At 55.9% G+C, this 5,934-nt stretch overlaps 1 pseudogene; it reads left to right on the top strand.

Moving 5' to 3' along the window:
- Positions 1 to 1,418: 1,418 nt before the first annotated feature.
- Positions 1,419 to 2,046, top strand: LOC109775960 (uncharacterized; annotated as a pseudogene).
- The last annotated feature ends 3,888 nt before the right edge of the window (positions 2,047 to 5,934 follow it).

Below are 5,934 nucleotides of genomic sequence, written 5' to 3'. Positions count from 1 at the left end.
GAAAGAGAATGTCTAGGGCACATCTAGATGTGCCCTACTTATTGCTCATCTAAGTGACTCAACGAAGCAAAAAAAAAGAAAATACCCACACGAATCTCTGTATAAGATCAATGACATATGATTTAAATATGGAATACTTCTAAGTGTGCTTTAGCAAAACTGATATAGAAAATGCACTGACGTAGTATCTATGCAGTACTACCTTCGTCCTGGTTTATTGGTCTTCTTTGTAATTTGTGCCAAATTTTAAACAAATATTTAACTAATAAAATGTTAATACATGTCAAAAAAAAAATTACATTGCTGGATTCGTATTTGAACCTAGTTTTCAATGATATAATTTTTTTGACATACATAAACATTTCGTTAGTTAAATTTATGATCAAAATTTGACACAAAATACAATAAGGACAATAAACCAGGACGTAAGTTGTACTTATTTGAGCATGCGAAATCCTTATTCGATTGGTCAACCACAAGGAATCCCACGTCCATGCATATGATGTGCAATGCATCAACATGCATGCGTGTAACATTAATTAGTGTCATTTTGCCACTATATTTGACGCATATTTTTTTTCTGAAACATATACATCACTAACAATGACCAAAGGTTCCCTCGAAAAAGAAAATAAAACAATGACCAAAGGAGGCACAATATCTTGATCCTGACTCACGTCTTGTACATTGTCATTGTGGTTGCTGCGACTAGGACTAGACCTGGTCGTATCTTTTTTTTAGCACAGTATGCGCATACATACACCATACATCCTCCTCTATGAACGCACACGCTCACACCTTATTCCTATGAGCATCTCCGAGAGACTGAGCGAGCACATCAACTGAGATTGATAAAGTCGTCACAGACGCCTTCGTAGTCGACAGAAACGTTTTCACGCATTGAATGCACATCGTCGAAAGACTTGGAATAAATCTAGGAAAATGTGAGCACAGTGTCAAAGTCTATGACTTGAACCCCGATGGACTGAGATACCACTGTCATCCTGGTATCCCAGCCCACCAGGGTTCAAGACGATGGCTTCGCTAGTTCTAGCCGGGTCCTGCCATCCGCCCATCCATGTGCCTAGGAGAATCGGCAGGCGAATGGCAGGACCCGGATGGAACTAGCAAGGCCATCGTCTTGGACATGCCGGTGCCAACGTACATTGCGCCCTTGACGCCCACGTCCTATGTTGCAGCCGACATCGCAACAACGCATCGCTAACAAGCCTCTCCGGAAAGATCCAGGAGGCCATAATCTCCAGCTGCCGCATCGAGGACTCCAAGTGCAACCCAAGCAGCGCCTTCAGGAAGGGGGCGACAGTGAGATGCCGTTGTTGCCTTGTTCAGCGAACTAGACTAAGGGTTTCCCTTGGTGCTCGAGGAGAGGGGCCAGTTAGGGCCTTGATAGCATCTCCATGGAGGTAACGACACCCTCAGGTGTCGCCATTGTCAGCGCAGGCCGTCGCCGCCCAGGGATTTCGCCCCGGCCCAAGACCACAGACCCCCAAAGACCACCGAAGCATGGGCAGACAGGAGACGGGGAAGAAGATCGCTGGAGAGGACCACCAGCACCGAGAGGGAAGCCATGTATCATCGCCGTCGAAATAGGGGAGCACCGGCCAACACAATGCAACAGCCATTTGATGGCTACCAAACCAGGCCAGCCACCGCAGGGAAACGCATCGAGCAGGCTAGTGGCGTCGTTAGCCTGTTAAAGGGGTCTGCTACCCGCACCTTGCCGCCATCGACCATGGTCGCCGCCGCGCCGGCCCGCAGCCTCCGCCGCCAAGATCCGATGGGGCACAGTCAAGCAGCCGCATCCGCTCGCGTGCTCGCCACTCTAGGTCTAGAGGCCCGCCCCTCTGGATCTTGGGTTGCCGTCATGAAACCCTAGACCCGAAGAAGCTCCGCTCCGTCAGGCTCGTCGAGCCCATGCGTTCGAGGGGGGAAGCCACTGGGGATAAAGGTCTTGCTGCCGCTAGCTCCGCTCGAGCTTTGCCAGGGGACGGGAGGGGGGGGGGGGTGGTGGAAGGTGGAGGGTAGGGGCGCTCGAGGGGGGAGGGGGGTGGGGGTCGCGTCGTCTGTGTGGAGGGCGACGCGCGCGCGCGCGCGCGCGCGCGTGTGTGGGGGGGCGCTCTTATAGTCACCAAACAAAAACACTCCCTTCTAGTTCAATATGTTCAAACTTACATAATTATATTATGTGCACTTACCAACTTGCTATGCTGTGAGAGGATGCACCTGTGTATTATTCACAATGAGCTTGGCGGTGGTTAATAATATACATGTTGACAGTTTCCTTTTATACTTAATAAGTTTTCATGGGTTTGAGTCCAAAAAATGTGAGGGGAAGAGAAATATACTGTAATTGTTCTCTCCTAGCCGGTTTGTGAACAATTAGTTAGTTTATTTAGAATTCAGATTGTGTCGTTTTCAACTCAAAAGCTTCTTAGTTTGTTTCATTCAGATCATGCCATTTCCACCTTTATCCACAGTTATGTATTATTTATAATCCATCGGCTGTCAAACGAATATGAGCCCTTACAGTTTGGAGGGAACACGAGCTTAATTACAAGCAACTCTTTGTTACATATAAATATAAGTACAAACATACTACATGAAAGAAATTAATAAGGTGTGGTACAAGTCCATATTTTAGTTGCTTCTGACCTACTACTAGCTAGCTAGAGTAGGCTAAGAATGTCGTAATGTCGGACATGTGGATAAGAGCAACTCCAATGGGGTGACCCATTTTGTCCGTTTGGATCATCCGGACGCAAAACTTGGCCCAACGGGGCGACTCAAACGAACACAGCGTCCGCCTGTTGTCCGTTTCGCGTCCGCTTGGACCCATATCCGGCTTAAATTTGGGTCACATTTAGTTCCGTGGCGGACGTAAAGCGGACGTTTTCTGTGGCCTCCTCGTCCGCCTCCGTCCGCTGCATGCGAGCACTGACCCATCTGTCAGCGAGAGGCCACCTACCCATCCCACCCCGTCTCTCTCTCCTCTTTTTCGTTCTTTCTCCCATCAACCCCACAGCGGCCCGCCGCCGGTCGCTTTGGCCTCCGTCGCGAGCTAGCAGGCAGCAGGGGCTGCTCGTTGGAGCCGCACCCGTGCTAGCTAGCTAGCTAGCCGCCGGCCGCGGGTGCTAGCTAGCTAGCTGCAACTCGACGACGCCGGCCTCGCCTTCCACCGCCCTCGCCCTCGTCCTCGCCTCCCCGCGCCGCCGCTCGCCCTGCCCCACGCTCGCCTCGCCCGCGCTCGTCCCGGCCTCGCCTTGCCTTGTCGAGCTCCTGGCCGCGCTCCGCCGCACCCGGTCGTGCCCGCTCCCCGCGCTCCCGGCATGCCCGCTCCCCGCACAGCAGCAATAGAGGACGGGCGGGCTCGTCGTCCTCTGGCGCCCGTGCTCGCACAACAATAGCAGAGGACAGGCGGGCTCGTCCTCCTCCGGTCCTCCAGCACGCTCCGCCGTGGTGGGCTCGTGCTTCTCCGGCGCCCGTGCTCCGCTGTGGCGGGCTCGTCAACCTCCCTGCCTGCTATGTGTTCGATGGAATGTCAAGGCGGACATGACAAAAAATGCGTCTGCCTCCGTTGGGCGCACCGGCTGACCCATTTGAAAAAGCGGATACGGGCGAGCGGACGGACGAACCAAACGGACGAAAAGCGGACAAAATCGATGTCCGTTTGGGTCACCCCGTTGGAGTTGTCCTAACCCGTTGAAATGGGAGCCGGAGCTAATGGAGTAGGCGCCCATGTTGCCGAACACGAGCCAGTCCCCCACGCTCATCTCCGGCAGCCGGTACCCCGTCACCACCGTGCCGAGTGAGTCGCACGTCGGCCCGAACACAGTCGGCGTGTACGTCTCCTCGCCAGTGCGTGGGGGTGGCAAGCACCCTCGGGCGATGGACGTAGTCGTCCATGAGGACGCAGTTGAGGGAGCCCGTAGAGTCTGTCGTCGATCTAGTACTTCCGCACCTCGTTGCATGTGCGCCTCGCGATGACGCACGCCCCGAGCGTGAAGGCCGTCTTGGCAAAGTACCGTCCCGGCTGGCCAATCACCTCCGCGCACGTGAGGTCACCAAAGTGCTCCGCAAGCGCGTCGCGGATGACTGTGGCAGCCTCGTCAAACGCTGCGCTTGCCATGCATGAAGCATCCGCCGATGCCGAGCACGCGCATGGGCGGCATGGCGAGTGCCTCAGCCGCACGTGGGGCCTCAATGGCCCCACGGTATACGTCGGTGAGGGTCCCATAATAAAATAGACAGCTTAACTGAAGCCTCACTGAAATTTGAAATAACAGTGTGGGGTTTATCATGACCTTAATAAACAACCATAATACCAACAACAACACAAGGAGTCAACCTCCGGAAGGTAAAATAGCTAGACAAGGTACCAACACGATTATTTTTTCCACAAAGTCTGGTGCAAAGTTGTAATGACTAAACAAATTGGTTCCAGCCACCTACGGTTCCCAGATTTAGGAGTTTAACAAGGTGATCTTGCATCAGGTATCCTATTGTTCTTGCTCATTGGCCTTCTTGTGAAGCTCCAGTATTATATTGGCAGCTGTAGACCACCTCGTCTCGCGTGGGCTCGGACGAGGAGCGCCATCGATGCTCATCTCAAAATCAGGGCATCTAAAAAATACAGTGGCGTTGTACATTTCTGAAACGATAGTTAGAGAGAGAGAGAGATATGATAGTCAATCAACATCAGTTAAGGTTATTGCCAACTGGGGACCTAATTAGTCTGATCTGAGATAAAGCATACAAGGATGCGTGCATGTCTTCGTTAACCATGGATCGATTGAACATTAAGCAAACCTAACACTTCAACATGGTAAGAGCATCTCCAGCCGTACAGCTCCCCAGGAGGCATTTTTTTCGCCGCCTGGGGAGCTGCCGGCGGATATTTTACACTGAGGGGGAGAGTGTTCCCAGCCATGCTCCCACCCATGTCTCATCCAGCGGATTGCTTCCCGACGACGATGCCGGCTGCTTCCCGACGACGTTGCCGTGGCCGACGACGGCTGCCACCCTCTGACGACTTCCGCGTCTCGCCGGCATTCCGCGGCCGCTTCCGCTGCGACGTCCCACAGCTCGCGCTGCTCTGGCGGGGCGACGAGGAGGAAGCAGGGCGCGGATGGACCGTCTGCCACCACGATGAACGCGCCGCCGCCGAGGCCGCTTGACATCGGGTGCACCATGCCCAGGCACAACGCCGCCGCCACGGCCGCGTCCACCGCGTGCCCGCCCGCACGCAGCGCCGCGGCGCCCACCTCCGAGCACCGCCCGTCGTCCGCGGCCACTGCGGCCGCGCCGGACTCCACATCGTGTCGGCTCTCCCGCGCGCCAGACACCCTCGAGCTCCGGCCCCGATCAGCGGCAGGCTCCGCGCCGGGGCCTAGGAGCAGCAGCAGGACGCCGGCCAGGGCGAGCAGCGCCACGGCGATGCCCAGCGGGGAGCTCACGTCCGGTGACACGCCGACGCCGCCGAGCAGCGGGCCCTGTAGGGCTGCCATGGACGGAGATCCCGTGGACGGCCAAGGGTGGGACGGAGCCAAGGAGGAGAGGATTCTTTGGATGGTGAGGGACGCGGCCTCCTTGTGCTCCTGGGGAAGTGGCGGCATGGCGCGGAGCTGGCGTCACCGTGCTTGCAGCCGCCATGTCCGCCGCGTTGTCCTCGTCCTCGGCCATGCCGCCCCGTCCCACCCAGGCCACGACCGCGCGCGTGGGGCTGGAGCTCGATCCCGACCCAGCTGCTGCCTGTACGCCCAACGAGGGGGCCGTGGAGTGCGCGGGCGGAGACGGCCACTGCAAGGACGAAGAAGACGAGCCCCTCCCCTCCCTGGCCATGCGCGCTCCGCTCCGCGCCGGGCACGCGAGCCCCTCCCCGGCCATGCTCCGCTCCGGCCGCGCGAGCGCGAGCCC

This window comes from Aegilops tauschii, chromosome 5 (genome assembly GCF_002575655.3).
Source record: "Aegilops tauschii subsp. strangulata cultivar AL8/78 chromosome 5, Aet v6.0, whole genome shotgun sequence".
NCBI lineage: Eukaryota > Viridiplantae > Streptophyta > Magnoliopsida > Poales > Poaceae > Aegilops > Aegilops tauschii.
Note: the sequence above shows the minus strand (reverse complement) of the source record. Positions and strands in the feature narration are given on the sequence as shown.